The 18,491-nt window shown below is 33.6% G+C and overlaps 1 protein-coding gene across 19 annotated transcripts in view; it reads left to right on the top strand.

The window, feature by feature from the left end:
• The window catches only part of ZBTB20 (zinc finger and BTB domain containing 20), an 830,054-nt gene that overhangs the window by 31,467 nt on the left and 780,096 nt on the right, over positions 1-18,491 (top strand). For 5 of the 19 annotated variants that reach the window (XM_045186032.2, XM_053918383.1, XM_053918382.1 and 2 more), the window contains exon 1: positions 6,209-11,384. The exons of the other annotated variants lie outside the window; for them this stretch is intronic. The gene's annotated coding sequence lies outside the window, so the exon portion shown is untranslated. Of the gene's footprint in view, positions 1-6,208; positions 11,385-18,491 lie in introns of those variants that run through there. 19 annotated transcript variants of the gene reach the window in all.

Genomic DNA, 18,491 nt, shown 5'->3' with positions numbered 1-18,491 from the left:
ATACAAAGCATCTTTAGGGGAGAGTAGGAGTTGATTTCCTTTAAGATTTGGAGGTACTGGACTTTATCTGTGACTTGTTATAAGGAGTCACCAATTACATTATTTGATTTTAATTGAACCAACTCTTACAAAATAGACAACTGAAAAAAATAGCAAAATAGAGATAATACTAATAATTCAAGCACACTGGAACAAGAATATCTGTAATATACATTATGAACACTTTATCAGACTGTAACACTTTATGAACACTATATCACAAAATAAAAGCAATGTTAATCATATTCGAGGATAAAAAATAATGATCAAGAAGTCTATTTGAAATGTGGATTTATATTCACTTTCTTTAAGGATGAACCTCACCCTTAGTGTATGGTGTAACCTGAAGTGTAGAAAATGAGATGGTGGAAGGCCATCGTATTGGTAAGGTATTAAAATCTAAATATCCAGATCATGAAGCAGGCAGTGTTTAGTATCACATGATTCTCAGTCCAGACTTTACAAGGTCATTGAGTTAATGTTTAAAGATGTTTGGGGATTTTTCTTAACTAAATAGGAAAAGACAAACACATATATCATTGGTAACACTGTTCTTCCCTCAATAGCAAAAATGGCTAAAGTAATGCATGAAAAATAATATGACAACAAACTATGCTACATTTATTTGCCAGCAAATGCTGTTAGGTGTGTAGAAAAACAGTTCTGAAGATTTAAAGAAATAATTAGTTGGACAAATTATATATACAGTTTGAAAGGTTTACTGTATAGTTAAGTTAAAGTACCAATATTTGTAATATTTCAGCCAATCGTATTTGTTAGGTTTAATTTAAGTAATGTAAAGAAGTATGTTTTTACAAATAACTAAAAGGATTACTGGAGAAGATATCAACTAAGCATCAAAATTCTAAGTAAAACAATGCATTTCTACAAATACTGTTAACATACTTTTGGGAGTGTTGGAGTTCTTGGTTTGGTAGAAATGGAAAAAGATTTCCAGATAACATTACAGAGCTGCTTCTACATGTGGAATTCACTCACTAATCACTTAAGCTACTTTACCATATCAGTTGAAGTCAAAATTATATACAAGTGCTGTAGGTTGTTGTTGATGTGATTAATTTGTGTTTTTTTAAATAAAAACTTTTAAATAGTAGAAAACAATAAAATTTGGAAGGATAGTACTTTGTAATAAGATAGAGTGTAGTCATGAAATTTGTTTGCACCACATGAGTTCCACTGAGTAGTCAATGGCAGACTATAGAGAAGCAACATCAAATTTATAGCAGTTGTGCTTTTTGTTTTTTTACACAATGATGAAGAATTTTATTTCTCTGCCCTCTTCAGTGATGACAGGTGGCTAACACTACTATGCCTTATAATATGTATGTATTTTTGAAAAAAAGAAACATACTTTATCTCTGTTTTTAGAGTAATGATACCTACAATCAATGAGAGGATAACTACGTTTTGAAAGACCCATGTTATGGAGAGAATGTTTTCATATTGAATGTTTGTAATTATTTTCATTATAATTAATTTTGTTGCTAACACCAATGTAATTGTAAAAATCTAGTTTCTGTATAATTTAAAAACTGTACAGAACTGTACCTGAATACTTGGAACAGAATTTTTTAACTTGTTTTAAAATTTCCAAATGAAATTTTTAAATTGGTTTAAAAATTATAAAAAATGCTACATGTACCTTTTTTTATGAGAATGACTGATTGACATCTGGGAAGATGAAAACACTAGCCAAATTTCAACAAAATCTTTTACATAATTGGTGGTTGGGACTGACAATCAAGTAGTGTGATTTAATAAGCACAGACAGTGATCCTCTTCTTCCGTTTGGATCTACTATTTTGAGGCTCCCCGGCTTATGAGAACCATGATAACTAAGTATCACAATAACCTGAACATAGTACCAGGTTTTCAAATGACTGTTTTGCAAAGTGTAAAGTCAAGCCAAGTTATAAAGAATGGCAAATATTTAATTATATTACTCTGTCTATAAACATTTTGGTTCTTAGAGCAAAAGTGTTTTTAAATTGTTGATAAATACAACAGAGGTAATTTATTATGAGTATTGTTTAATTCCTGTTTATGTCATCCTTTAAAATGCCTATTACTTCATATGTTCTGTGTTTATAATACAGTAGTAGTAGATGTCTATAATTTATATATGTATATATTTATATGTATATTCATATTCATCAGTGCCCAGCTAGTAAAACAGATATGTTGCAAAACAGAGTGACTTTAATCTAGGGAATTTGTTCCAAAGGTGTTGGAAAATCTATTGGAAGGGAAAAAACTGGCACTGTTATATACCTCTGGATACCTATAGAAAGAAAAAGGGAAAGTGTTGTTATACAGATTTTAGAACAAGTACTGTGCTGCTGGGGCAGCTGGAGCTCTGCTACTGCTGTAGGTGTTGGAATCATCACTACTGCTGGTTTTCAGGAAGCCAGGTGCGAGCATGCCTACTGACACCAAGAGCCCAGGAGTCCACAGTTCCACTGAAGCTGTTGTACTTAACCAAGGCTGCTAAAGCTTCCAGTCACCTGCATTGGCTGCTGCTGCTCTACAACTGCAGTACCATTGCCACAATCAGCAGTCCTGAGGGTCAGATTCCAAGAGTTCTGTGCTTCAGAGGCTGCTGAAGCACCATTGCTGAGATTGCTAGTGTCAAAAGCCAAAGGGAAAAAAAATTCTCTAATCTTCTGCCAGTGCTTCCAATTATGACGAAGCAATCTGGGAAATGTAGTTTTCAGGTTCCACCACAGAAAAAAGCATGGAAGGGGTGGGAATAGAGTTGAAAATCAACAGACAAATGATCTACATAGGGTTCAAAATATTTTTACTGATGCAATGCATACTTTTTAGATATTGAAGGATCCATTGCTCTAGTTTATAGGGGTAGTAGTTCAATAGCAAAACTGTGTCTTTGAAGTTGATTAACTTGTTTTAGAAGTCAGGTTCTCGTTATTTATTTACTATCACTATCTGTTTTGATTGGTTACAGTAACATATCTTACTGATCTATGTCCATGCCTTATCAGCTGTAAATATTTTGCTCATTACCTACCAGTGCCTAAAAACTGCTCTGATTTATTATTTCTATAAATTTATTAATTTAATTTTTAAAATAATAGTAATTGTGAAAATGTTGCACCTGGAAAATTTCAGAGTTTGCTTAATAACATCTAATATTTTGTTTTATAATATAAAATATTGTATATTTTGAGCATTTTATATGTATGATTAAACTACTAAAGCACACATTAATTATTGAGTGGCATACTGAACTAAATGAATTTATGGATGGAGGGAGTTTGGGTGGAGAAGTTTAATTATTTGAGGCAAAGCCACATGGATTTTACTAAATTGTTAGCTTAAGAGTCATTTACAGTTTATTTCAATTGCAGACTTTTAGATATGTCAATGTAAGAGGTGTGTACTGAAGTCCAAGGCCATTAAATTTTTAAAATTAACTCCACAATGATGATTTATTGTTTTCATAGTCCTTTTCATAATTAATACAGATTTAATTATGAGCAGTGTTCTCTTATTGATTATTAATAGAATTATTTCCTCAACTGGTGAGACACTTGTTTTATGCTTACATTCTACATAGGTTTAAATGATATTGGAAATATTATTTGTATTGTGGAAGGACTGATTACTACATTTCAGTTGTATAATGTCATCAGTTTGGAGTAGGACATCTTACTTAATTTAGTGATAAGTTCAAATTTATGAATAGCATAAAGTTGAATTTATTTGATAATTTTGAAATCAATATAATTATTAAAATAAAACAATGTAACTCATTAAAAATTATTTTTCACAAGAATCCTTGTAACACATGCATGATATATTATACATTGTGAATGTATATACTGATTAATGAGGTTTGCCTATATATTCTTGGTAGAAATGAAGATTGAAATTTTCTGCAGATACTCTTTAAAAAATTGATAAGATTGTATATATTTAAAAGGTTATGGTTGTAATCCTATAATTTATTGGAGTTAAATGAGCTTTCTTAAACAAAATTAAAAGATACTGTTTCTACCCATTTTTAATCGTCCCAAAGGCCTGTTGCCTCAGAGGAGTTAGCAAGCTGCTGTCATGCTGACTCTCTTATTAATAACTGGCTTCAAAATTACTGGACAGATTGTTATTAATGTTTCCAACCCTTTAATCAAACTGGTTCATGGTGTGTTTCTTTTGTCACTTTCAAAAAAGTTATTTATTTATATGCTGCTTTTCTTTATTACCCTTTCTTTAAATTTGAGACACAATATATATTTAAAATTACATATATATATATATATATATATATATAATGGATACTAAAATTATCTGGGGAATGCTCTCAACTCTGTTCCCCATCATTATTATTATTCCAATATTTCTTCTTAATATTGCCAGTTGTTTATTCTAGAAAATTTCTGGAGTAATCTTGTTAAGCCCCTCCCTCCATCCCTTCCAATTCTGTTTGGAATGAGTTTAGGCATGACTTCTTCCACTTCTTAGATATGTGACTTTGGTTCTTAGTTTCTTATTTATAAATGAAAACATTACCTTTCTTATAATGCTATTGGGAGCATTAAATGAGGTAGTGTTTGTAGCACTAAGCACAGTTCCTGATACTTATAGCAGTGATAACTTTTATTTTAAGAAAGCATTCTTACTAAAAGTAACAGCTTTTGTAGATTGGAAGAACATGAAGACTGAGTTTTTCAATGTAGAGTCACCAGGCAGGACAATGGTGATCTCACTAATCTGCTGGACAAACAACAACTACAATTAAGATGCCTCTTTTATATCTTCTGTGACTTAATTTTCCTATGTTATACACTCTAGTTTCTGTTTCTTTTTCCTACCAGATTTAATATAACCTGTACATATGAATAAATTATTATGTAGGTGTTGAAACTTTAAAGACAGTTGCTAGCACTGTCCTAGATTGTTTTGGAGAGAGGATTGAGCAGGGAGCAGTAAGAGTTCGTGTAGTGTATATATGTCTGACACATTATTTTAGAGCATTATTACAAATGACACTTTACATTTTTAATCCTTTAATTCAAAATTTATTGATTGTGTCATGAAAGTACTTTCTCTTCCTACATTTCTGATGATGCATCATTTAATCAGTTTATAGAGGTAGTAACAATAACCATAGTAATCTCGTAATTCTATGCCTCTTATTTACATGGTCATATTTCTCCCATATATTTGTGGGAAAAGGCGATTGACTCACAACCATATCTGAGTGATTCTGTGTTAAATACACTTTTGACTTTTGGACTATTCACTATTTGCCAATTACTGGCCACTCTTCACAGTGCCACTGGTTACTCCTTGGAACTCCTGGAGGATTTTCTCTCATTAAGGGTCTTCTGTGTTTGCAAAGATGTGAAAATATGGCAGTACCTTCATTGTTTCTTTTTCTTTACTTTTATTGTTGACACTGTTACAGATGTCCGCATTCTCACCCTCCCCCACTTTGCCCACCTCCACCCAGCCCCCGCTACCCCTTCCCTCTGCCCATCAGTATCTTCATTTTTCCATTCCTTTATTCCTCGTTCCACTCCTAAGCAAGGCAGGCTGTAGACTATATCAAGCATTCCACAAGGTTTGGAGAGTAAAATATTTGCATTGTAAAATGCAAACTTCTTAGAATTTAATATCAGGCATCACTCTTTAAAAAAAGAGTGATGCCTGATATCTTTTGGTCATTTTGACATTGGAAATTTTTCATTGCCTTTCTTTCTTGTCCTTCTCTCATTCATTTCCTTTCGTCTTTATGCATGCCTACTTTAACATTGTTATTTCATATGCAGCTCACTTTAACCCCGTGAGAAGAATTATTCAAGTTCTACTCCCTGTCCCAAACTAGTTTACTGAGGTGTTCTCAAAGGAGATGGTTCCAATCCTATGAGGAACACTAAGGCCAACTTCAGACTTACATGCTTGAACCCTTACATTGTAGATGTGAAAGAAACAGTGGATAAATGACATGTAAAGGGAAGCTGAATTTTCTTCTCAGAGATAATGTGATTTAATATTCTGCTAGCTACAGGGTAGTACCTTTTTTATTCAACATTTTATGATGGCATTTTTCAAATACACAGCAGTGTTGAAGCGCATTACTTTTTTCCTACTATAACCATTTTTTGCTTTTCACAAGATCTTAAAGTAAGAATATGTCTTACATGATTTTTAATACATTTTCATAATGCTGTTTTCAGGTTGCTTGTATCATCCTTGGAATACAAATTTATTAAAGCTTTTAATTAACCAAGGTTTATAAATACAATGTATTGTTGCTTTGTTTATTTGTTCTGTCATTCATTCATTCCAGAAAATCTTATGGAGCTTCAACTGTATTTCAGGTGTTTTTGTCAGGTATCAGGTATTAGGCTGACAAAGCTTAATAAGTAGAGCCTCTTCATCAGTCCATTGGAGAAAGGAAAAATGACTACACACTGCAAAAGGCATAGTAAATGCACTCCCAGTGATGTGGTTTACATGTAATGCTTTGTTTTTGTTTTAAACGTATTTGTTGACTAGAATTGAAATTAGACATGCATCTCTTCTCACATTAGAATCATATTACTGGCCTACTATTAGTAAACTATGATTTATCTACACTCCTAGTTTTTGGGAGGGACTGATGGGATACAATTTTAAAACCAAGATTAGGGATTATTATGTAACTGGGCCACATCAAATTGACTTTAGGATGGTGGCCTCAATGACAAAGCCAGTACTTCGTGTAGCACTTAATAGATTTTGTTCCACTAATCACAGACTCTGCTATTTACCAGAGTTAATAACTTTTGTTCTGGCCATCTTTGCAGCATACTTTTACTCCTTCATCTTTTTATCTGGGCAATAAAAATATCTTTTGGGAATGTTCTTGTGAACAGTCATAAACTATCCCAACATTTTTTCCTGTTCAGCTTTAGGTAACATAAAAACATTAATGATACTTGAGAAGGGATTTGGCAAAAGTATACTTAGAATAATGGTAAAGAGTTTTGAAAGTTAACTTTCTTTTTCAAAATTAAAAAAAAATCTTACCCTTTAAGTATTGTACTTTTGGAAGTATTCATTTTGCAAGACACCAATTTCTGGCTAAAGCACAGTACATTGTAACTCTAAAATTAATGAAATTTTATTCTCCAGGGCAATAGCTATCACTGATTTCTACAGTCATTTAAGAAGAACATGCCCTGAGTATAGTTGTGGAAGACACTTCACTAGACACTTTGGGGGCAATGGATGAAGTGTACTCAAAGGGTCTATAAATGACACTGTTAGAAAACAAACTACAATCTAACCTCAGTACCTCCCCCTGCTCCGGGAATGGATGCAGGCACACATGCATACCTACACTTACCTCTTTCATAAGCCGTGTTTTAAATTTAGGTATTTCTATTTATTTTGTTGAATTTTTTTAACGTTGAGGGAGGGGCACAAAGTTTAAGGCATTGCATTACATGGGATATCACATTATATAGTGGCAAGATTATTTGCACTAATATTTACATGCCTATCCCCCACCAGCCTGTAAAATTTGAAAATACATGTAGTGGGTACACAATATATGTTTATTTAATGCACAATGATCAGAGCAAGAGTAAATTCTTGCAGAATGAATTTTTCACAGTCTTCAAAATACATCTCTGAATAATTCAAAGTTAACACAAACTGTATGAAATCAGCATCTCTTGCAAGTCATTTGTAATTGAACCTTTGCTTCTTCTATGCCTCTTTTTATGCTATGGAAACAGGACATTTTTTGTTGTATTTTATTTAATATTTGGTTCTTTAAATAATCACATTAGTATTAGCTATGATACTTGAACTGAGGAACTTTATAGAGTTTTTTTTCCCCCTTAACATGGCATTCAGAATAATCTCTTGGAACTATATATAATGCAAATAGGCTTCAAAGATTAATAACTTTATTGATTATAGGTTATTTTCCAGTTCAAGCAAATGAAAGCACATATTTATAGATATTTGGTGATATAGGTGATTGTATAATATAAACTTTTAAATATTGTTGCTAAACTCAAACCAAGTGTACTGAGAGTTCTGGGTATAAGTTTATAAGGGCAAATTTGTACTATGCTATATTAATAGTCAAGGTAGGGTGAGGAATCATCAGGATATGTTGGATTTTACTCATACCCACAGAATCTCATGGCTGGGCCTTAGTTATAATTAGCTATGGGGCGACAGTATGACATAGGGATTACGCACATGAGCTCTAAACCAGAAAGGTGGATTCACATCCAAGTACTGCTATGCTATATGATCCTAAGCAAATCACTTAACCTCTCTGTTTTGTCATCTGGAAAATGCAGCTAAAAATAATCTACCTTATATGGTTATTATTTAGATTTAATGAGTTAAAAATGGAAAGTACTTAGAAGAGTGCCTGGCACATAGTAATAAGCACCTAAACACTGGCTATTATCATCCTAATTACTATGCTATCCACTTCAATTCCTTCGTTTAAAATTTAACTTTATTGTTTTGTTATATAAAGAAATGGAAGCTAAGGATGGTTACATGACTTGCCCAGGGTATGCAAACGACTCGTGGTGATGCTGAGAACACAACCAGTTTTTAACTTCCACTTTAGGATTGATCTTTCTACAGGATGAAGTTGCCTCATGGCACGTCAACATACTAAACAATTTAATAACTTTATGACTTCCAGATTCTGATAGTCATCTAAGATGATTCTTTCACATGGTGCTATAGTTAATTCAATACATGGGTCCCCAGTCTCAGCAGAGAGAGTGTATCTTGAACTCCAGAAAGTACTAAGAATGTGTCACTTATTGTGGTTGGAATCTAATGAAGTGTGCAGATGTGGAGAAACTGTTGAGATGTGCATTTTTTCAACTAACTAGTTGTTCTTTAGGAAAAGTGAATAGCCTTATGGTCTTCACTCCTGCTGGTAGGAATCAAATACTGTTTTCGTATTCTCCTTGGTTTAAAACAAAACAGAAATATCTAGAACCTTATTTTAAAAAGTCATGGCATACCAATATCTAATTTGAATCAGTCTGTCAAACTTTGAGGCGTGTGTGCTTTTTACAGTGACATTTTTCTTACATTTCAGTAAAGCTTCAGAGAAACAGTTGGGCAATAGTAGAAAACCTGAACTGCCAGGCTGGGCAGTAAGGGATGAGATGCATGCTGGTACCTTCAGCACACTAAGTCTATTATAGAAAGATTTTTCTCAAGACATGTAACCAAAAGTAGGGGTTGATTACATCCCCTTTCGTGTGTGTCTGCCCCAACTTTACTAAGCACATGCCCTGCAGAGGGATAAAACACAACTGCAACACCAGAGAAGTAGAATCGGTGGTTTACAATGTGAGTGGAGTGTCTGGACTCTGGTTTCTTGATAGAATTTTCCCAGGACAGTCTGTGTAATGTGAGGCTGGACATTGGCTTCTAATTTCTGCTACATATTATCCACCCTTAAAAAAGCTAAAACTATTAATTTCTGTTCTAAACATGACCCAAGATTTCACTAACATTCACTAACATCTATGAGTCTGTACCCATTTTCCATGTTAGTTCAGTTTGTTCATTAGATTCCACATATAAGTGAAATTATATGTATTTATCTTTCTCTGACTGGCTTATTTCACTTAATGTTCTCCAGGTTGAATATTTACTTTTAATTGATGCTTATGTAGTAAGGTAGTTTTGTTTATGCAAAGGAACACATTGTAATTTTTGAAGCATGGTAACATACTAAACCAAAGAAAAAGGATGATTTTACAATTAATATACTTAATATATAATTAATGATGCTTAAATGCAGGATTTGAGGTTAGATCCACTCATATTTTTGTGTAAGTTTTTAAAAAAATATTTAACCTCTCCTGTAATGTTTCTAAGTCCCATCTAAATGACTGATAGCCAAACTATATAGAAATACTTTAAGTAAGGTGTTGTCTAGATAAACAAGCAGAGTCTAGTTTTAAAAAATTGGGGGACAAGGGGAAGGGTTTGAAGCTAGTTCCATTTTCTGGTATTTGTAATTACATTCTGATGTTTGTAATTACATAGCTGCAAATATATTACTTATAGAAGAAAAGGCACCTGGGAGTAGGGGAAAGGGGTAGGAAGCACTTAATGGGGTGAGGAGTGTAATATCATCATTATTTTGATTATAGCATGTGAAAAAAATTGGTTAAAAGAAAAAACATTTTTTTCCCTTCTAAAGATAGTTTATTTTAAGCATTTCAATTAATTTTCCTTCTTTATAAAAGAAAAAGGTGTTTTTTACAGTTCTACACCTGTATTATATGAAATCATGTCCTGCTTGTGATAGGAGCTCCTTACGGGATTTATTTCTGTTGTAACACTGTGTACTATGTGCTTTGCACCTGTTCACTCAGAGTACATTGCATTGTGATGTTTGTACAGATAGGTGCTTCAAATAAGAATCCAGTCTGTTTTCTTCTAAAATACTAGTCCATTAGATACTTAATTAAACTTAATTCTGTTTTTATCTGCAATTTTGCTATGGTCTTGACTTATTTACTGAGCAATGATTTCTTCTTTGCAGTTATCAGTTTTGTCTGAGATCAGTTTTCCTATTGTATGGAATCTCTCTTTCAGAGCCTCCTTTAAGATTGCTCTGAATTTAAAATTATTACTAGGCTTTTGTCAGAGCAGATTTGTTGACACTCCTCTCACATTAAAAAAAATAAATTTAAAAGATTACACAAGTAAGCTATGTATTTCAATATTTGCTGCTAATATGCAAAAAAATGTATTTATGATAATTACATGTACTGTGTGCCAGAACTGAAACAATACATTGCTCATAATGGAGTATAAATAAAGAAGGTGGAGCCAGCTGCTCTTAAACTGTTTATTTGCAAGCAGTAATGCTATAGAGAATATACCTTTTTTCACTCTGTTAGTCTGGCAGTACTGAACCTGTTGCTGCATTAGACGAGTTGCATTTTACTGAATAGGGGAAGGAAGGCTGTCTGCTGTCTGGTAGGAGGGCTTTGTCTGTGCCTTTCTCTGTTTTCTTTCTGTTTTTCTTCTCTTCTCTCTCACTCGCTTGCTCTGTCTCTGTCTCCCTCTCTGCCACCCCTCTCTCCCTCCCTCCCTCTCTCTCTCTCTCTCTCTCTCTCTCTCTCTCTCTCTCTCTCTCTCTTCCCGTCTCTGTGGTTTGTAAGGTAGGTTGCAGTGTGTGTATATACACAACATCAAGAGCAGGAAAATGGACTCATTAGGGAGGCAGGCAGTCATTACCACTCACACTGTACTTCCAGGGAGACACCGATTATGAGAAGAGAAACTCAGCGCTGGGGAAGAAGGTAGGGCAGACAACTTTCATAAAAAAAAAAAAAAAATCCTGCGTCCTCAATTCCCCCCTCCACCTATCATCTCCTTTAGCCCCCAGTGCTTTTATTCTTTCTCCCTTGGATTTTAATTTCCAGATTTAAGTTTGACAGAGCTGTTACTAGCTTAAAATTTGGAACCTCTATAGGAGGCCTACCCTTTGCTAATTTTCTTCCTACTTATTTTAGGGTGTGCTCTTGTGATTCAGTTTAATTACTTTAAAAATAATTAAAAACAAACATATTTTTCTCACTAAACTACCAAATAAATCAGTATCTTTCACTCTTCTAAAACGGACCCCTCCGTATGTTTGTTAGTCTCTTTGCTTTTCCTGTCTGTTTATGCAATTCCATCTGTCTGTCTATATATCATGTTGTCCTTATTTATTGCTAACTGGGTTTTGTTAGTTATGTGCCAGTGAGTTTAGCTGCAGTGCCAGTGTGGGTATTACTAAAGTGAGACTCTTGTTCTTTGTTTTATATTGTAGTTTAAAGTCCATATTTACAGTTTAAATCCTTGAAGCAGGTTGAATACTTTTTGCCAGTATGTTTATTTGATGGCATTGGTCATAATGTGATGGGTACTAACCGAGGGTGGGTGAGAATCTAGTAATTATTTTTATTATCACACACTTCTATATTACATCTGGGGGGTGTATTTCGAAAGGAATAAGGTACTCTGTTTTGTAACTTTTATTTTGCAGATGGACTTTTATGGGAATATCACTGTGGTTAGTAAGAATGCAAACTTTCTTAACAAGCAGTTTTTATCCTAGGACAGTTTCCTTTCAGTATGTTACTGTTTATTTTTGCTTAGGGAGAGGGAGGTTGGGGGGCTGGCTATCTTTTTACAAAGTGGAAGCTATGAAGTGTATCAGGCCATCTTGTGCAACCACTGTAAGTATTCTTTTAACATTTTAGGGATTATAAATAATGTATTTGTTATTTCAAACATAGTTTTGAAGTGCTTTTTCCCCCCTTTATATTTTTTCTTTTTTATGGTGGGAAAAGTTGAATTTAACAACTAGTAGACATTGTTGAAGAGTTTTCCCAGAACAGAGTTCGAAATTCAAGAGTAAATAGGTCCATTTAAAAAGGATGTCTTAATTGAGTTTTATTCAGATTTGTTCAAAAGTAAACTGCTATTCATTTGATAAAAATTAAGTCAGTAAGGTACAGAAATGTTTTCAACATACACATGAGCAATGATAGAAAATGGAGACTGATCTTTATAGAGATCTTTGATAGTCAGAATCATCTTTTTTCATAATAAATTATTTATTTAATAGAAGTGGCAGACTTTTTTTTTTTTAATTCCATTAGGCCTCTCTGACAACACAAAGTCCATAAAGCAATATTCTTAACCCACCTGGGACACCAGAGCAGATTCCCAAACACATACTCAAGATTTAACCCCAGTAAAATGTTTATTAAAACTCCATTATTACAAGTGGGTGGTGAACTTTTGCTTCTAAAAGTCTTTTTTTCCTTTTATTTAAAAAAATTTATTCACAGACTTTTAATTTGCTTATTTTGCCTAAACTATCTTCTAAGCTTGAAATGCCACCTTTGACCAAGAGTAGTACAAATACTACCTATACTCAGTCAGATCTTGTCAGAGATTTTTTTCCTAAAAGGGAGCTTTTGGGGGGAGTTAGTTGAAGGTGTATGTTAATGGAGGTTACACAGTATATGGTGTTTCAGATGTGATTTTCTCCATTTCAGATTCTTGACCCAAAAATTTGTTTAAAAACTAATATGTCAAAAGTGTGCATGTGTCATGTACCTGTCGTTTTCTGTATTAACATGATGAGTAATATCTAAAATTCTGTGCCTTTTTTCCAAAAGAAAAATTTCATATATCTCTTGATCAACAATTCTCTCTTTCTGTACACATGCATGTATGGAGATATCTGTGTGCTTATATGTGCACTTATGTACATATTCTCATACATGTATGGATGAAGGAATCACAGATTTTTTTCAGATGTGCATTTAAAAATTAATTGTTAAGCATATTTATTTTAACCAGAAGCAAACAAAAAATGGAGAGGCTTTTAAGGGAAGATGAAAATTTCTTTTAACCTTCTAGAAAGAATAAAAGTAAAAATGTAATCATATTCAGGTTGGCTTGATTTTTAAAATATGTATATGTTTTCTTCTGAATTATAATTCTTAGCCTTCAGTAGATGTAAAATACTTTAAGTATGAAAAATAATTATGGCATTTTTCTGGGAAGGACTGTCACAATCTAAACTTAGCAGGACATTCTAAAATGTATATAACTTAATTTTTTAAATTATTTTTTAATCAATTTTTTATTGTTGCTCGAATATACTTGTCTCCGTTTTCCCACCCCCACTTACCTCCGCCCCTCCCACCCCGACTTCCCACCCTCAATCCTACCCGCTTTTGGCTTTGTCCATGTGTCCTTTCTACATGTTCCTTGACAACCCTTTCCCTTCTTTCCCTGTTATCTCCCCCCGCCCCCTGGGTTCTGTCAGTTTGTTCTTTATTTCATGTATAAATAAACTGAAAACCAGTGTGCTCTGCAATATAGGGGTTTGGAAAGCAGAAAGGCTTGAATCATAGGAGGGCTGTAGAGTGCCAGAAAAATTCATTAACCAGCCTTACTGATTATGGTGGGCTCTTCTATCAGCACATGAGATCTGCCTGTTGAGAAGTCTTGGTCAGATCACAGTGTGTTTCATTTTAATGTTGGAGCAGACAGTTACCTAACATACCCACATGAGGAAGTGCTCTAAAGCAGTTATTTCATGCTTTGCCATGCCCTGTAGCTAAAACAATTTGGTATTGAATGACGTGTGTATGCTTTTTAACTCCTATCTGATGAAAATCAGCATCGGCTCCTCGAGAAGGACCAAAAACAGATGAATGCAAGACAGTAAAATTCAAATGCCAAGCACATGCTGGTTTAAACTTTTTTTTTAAACTAAGGGGAGAATCGTTATGATTATTTTTAATGTAAAGACTATATAATAATTTCCTGGATTTTACTCATTAAGATTTTAAAACTTGCAGATACTTTTTCACATTTTTCTCCAGAAGCCATTCATCGAAAGGATAGCAGCTGCATACTTTCCCCAGAAATGTGAACAATAAATGGCATCTTTGTTTATCTATTTTTGAATTTTAATGATTAGTCCTTGTGTTAATTAACAAATTCCTGTATTCATAAAATCTGGTACTTCATAAATATCCAATTGTGTGATTATCTACACATGTTCTGGCCTTCTATAAATACAGAAATATCACTGGATATGTGTATGGACTTGCCTAGCCAGGTTCAGAACCTGAGCAAATGTGTTGCTCCAGGGCCTGGCAAGTTATATGGAATCAACATCTGGCTGATAATGCTAACTACTGATCCGTTCTGGCAAAGGAAGGACTGATGATGACATTCTTTGAATGTTGCTCGTTCCATTTGTCTTCAGTCCGAAGGGTAGCCTCTTTAGGTCTAAAAATTGATAATGAGTACTGGAGCTGGCTAGTTTTGGAGGCCACTTTAGAAATATATTTTAACAAACTATATTTTTCAGTGGATAATATACTTTACTGAACTTCTACAAAAGAAGTAAAATAGTATGCCTATCCTAAGTTCCTTAATCAGTGAGGATCTAATTGGCATGAAAAGTCACATAGCACAGAACAGAAATTCTAAATATTTTCATTTGTACAGCTGTGTAACTATTGCAAGAAAATGATAGAAATAAAGTATTACTTACATAGGAACAGTATACCTCAAATGAAGGATAATAAACACTAGTAGTTGAGCAAGTGTGTACGTGCAAGAGTTATTAAATTAAAAACCCTTTTAAATGATTTTTTCATATTGTATAAGTCAGTGGTTATCTTTTACAAGTACTGGGTATTATTTACAATGCTACTAGAGTTAGCATTGGTCATTTGATTCATTGTTCCAAACTTTCAAATCATGTATAGGATTTCTGGATATTTGGCAAAACTTGAAACTTATAATTTTCTTGAAAACCTGTGTTACATGCATTTGCATTGCTTAAGTATTTTCTAGGAATTTGTAGAATCCTGGGGGATTAGAGCCAATGTCAAATAACTAGGAAAATCCTTTTAATTCTTTACCAAAATCCCTAGGGCCATATCTATACCTTAGAAATTGTGGGGAATGCCTGAATTCATGTTTTCCTGTAACATAGATACGATATATTTACTCATCAAAACCATTGATACCATATGTTTTATTTATATATATATATATATATATATATATATATATATATATATATATGGAGCTCTTTTACTTGTAATTTCAAAATAGGCAAACTTCTGAGGCTGTGGGAGAAAAAAATGCCTTCTATTATTACTATCATGTATGTATAACTACTACAGCAGATGTTGGAAACAACTTTTAAGGGCCTGTAAGAAAAAGGGCTTTTCTGACACTCTAGCTGTTAGCTGTAATAACGAATGAGTAGTATGCTATTTCTGCACTGTGGAAAAATTATGCTCGACTCTGGCTTCATACCCTGTGTTCTACTGCAGAATCAAGCCTTTTTGTGATTCTACAGTTCACTTGAAAGTAATCAGCTTGAGGACATGATGCTTGCCTTTCTGGAATCTTTTGTGACACTAACTGAAACTTCAGCCCAGGGTGTTTTGTATAGTTCAGTTTACCAATGTAAACGTTATATAGTTGCTTTCATTTAGGGGAAGTCAGCTATTTACTTTCAAGTGAGAATACTGAGATAAGAAGAAAAAGTTGATTTAATTGACAAATCTAGTTACCAGGTGGGAACTGAAGATATTATTATTAATTTCTTAATAGTCAGTCTTACCTTTGAAACCTTGTTGGAGAGGGTGGTAATTATAGCATAATGTGTTTACATTCTTGATATTAGAAGTCATGTTGTCACCAAATTATTCTGTCTCAGAGTAGGAATGTAACATACATACTACAATTGGGCATTTAGAATGTTAAGAATTTATTTTAAAACTTTCCCTATTATATAACTAATGTAATGATTTGCATTTAATTAATAGAAAACTACTTACTGGAGTTTGGGGATTTTGAAAATTAAAAGATTTCCAATAAATTGAAACTAAAAATGGCAGTAGTTACAACTCATACATAATAGTATTTTGTTCTTCAGAAATTCTTAATCTAAACTTTTTTTTAAAACCATGTTTGTCCCTCACTGGTGGCTCAGTGGGTTGGGTATCATTCTACAAAGCCAAAGGTTGCAGGTTAGATTCTGGTCCACCTGGGTTGCAGGCCAGGTCCCTGGTTGGGGGCATGTGAGAGGCAGCCGATCACACATAAGTGTTTCTCTCCCTTTCTTTCTCCCTCCCTTCTCCTCTCTCTAAAAATAAATAAAATCTTTTTTAAAAGACATGTTTGAATTTAAATTATTTAAATTTTTTAATCTCTAATCTTTCAAGGCTTTTTTTTTCCTTTTACTAAATGATATTTGCTATTTTTACCTTTCCTTTCAGAAATCTTTTCTGAAATACTGTTGTAGTCAAATTGTGATTTGTTGTTGGCAAATTTCTTTTATCATATGAGATTTCTTCCAGTAAATGAAATGCAACTGGGAGAAAATTAAGGTAATGTTGTCAGTGTGCTTAGGTACCAGATTAAAACTTTGTAAAAAACTATTACAACTATTACTAGCAGAAAGCTGCCAATGCTTTAGCCTATTTAATATTTCTGGTAGATGTATGTATATATATGAAAACTGTATGTCTGTTGTTGCAAACAAACAAAACCTCTTAGACACCAAGGCATTTAAACAGTGAGAATATGGTCCTCTCTTGTTATTGTTTAAATATGAACTAGGCAAATATAATCACAAGGGTGGCTTTATAATGTTGGGGTTTTTTGTTGTTGGGTTTCCTTCTTTTTCTTTATCCTTTTTTTTTAACCCTTGCCATGCTAAAATTCCTTTATGCCAATAAATGTACTTTGATTCTGCACATATTTACTAATGTCTTTATTTTCTTGTTTTTTTGCCCATCACCTGGGCTTTGGATTGGGCAAAAAGAACTGGGATAACTCTTACTTTTTATGATTCCTCAAATCAACAATGGTCTTTTATCCTCTCATCTCATCTCCAGAGGGGAGAAGAAGAGAGATGATCAAGAAGCAAATGGAGATGAGGATATAAGTAAAGCTGGGGGTGGAGGAAGTGGGTGGTTTTGAAACTTCTAAATTTGTAAGTATAATGAAAGAAAAAGACTTTTCCCCATCCCTTAATAAAAGCCACCTGACCTATCTGACGCAGCAGTATCTTCTCCCTATGTCTGACCAAAGGAGATCTGCCTAAATTCCTTCTCCACTCCAAGACAGATTCCAGTGGCACCACCAAAATAAAATAGAAGAGAAAGAGAAATAGAATAGAAGAGTTTACATTTCCAATACGTTCACTGCCAGGTGGTCTTCATACCTTTTGCCTTTTAAGCTTTGGGTTTGGAGCTGTGAGCAGATTTTCATAGTTGTAGACAGATTTTATTCATTTTGATAAGATGCCTTCCCAACAAAGCAGTCCCAAAGCATGTCACAAAGCAGCATCATGAGTTTAATTAAACCAGATGAAGTGATTTATTGACTTAAGTTTGTGTGTGTGTGTGTGTGTATGGGTTTCTTCTCTTAAAGTAAAATACTTTTTATATAAAACAAAAGAAAAGAGAAACAGCTCTAAACTATCAAGTTAGAATGAATTCAGGTTTCTTTTCACAAAATGGCTTTCTGGAACCATTTTTGTATACTGGTTTTGACCAGCACATCACACACTATACCTTGCCCACTTGCTGTGTTGCTTTCTAAATGTTGATCAATGTGAACAATTTGTTAGTTTAGAAAAAAGCAGTATGTTCTTATAACTGGCTTAGAATGTGGCCATAAATATGAAGATGTGCTAAGGCTTATATATAATGGTTTCAATCCTATCAACTTAGCATTAAAAATGTGCATAAAAGTTTTAGGAAATATTTCCCTAGTATGTTGAGAGAAACCCTATGATGTGGTAAGAAAACAAACAAAAAACATTGAAGCACTGCCCTGGAGTGTGGGAGGCATTAATTAACACT

The sequence above is a fragment of the Desmodus rotundus genome, chromosome 2 (genome assembly GCF_022682495.2).
Source record: "Desmodus rotundus isolate HL8 chromosome 2, HLdesRot8A.1, whole genome shotgun sequence".
Lineage (NCBI taxonomy): Eukaryota > Metazoa > Chordata > Mammalia > Chiroptera > Phyllostomidae > Desmodus > Desmodus rotundus.
Note: the sequence above shows the minus strand (reverse complement) of the source record. Positions and strands in the feature narration are given on the sequence as shown.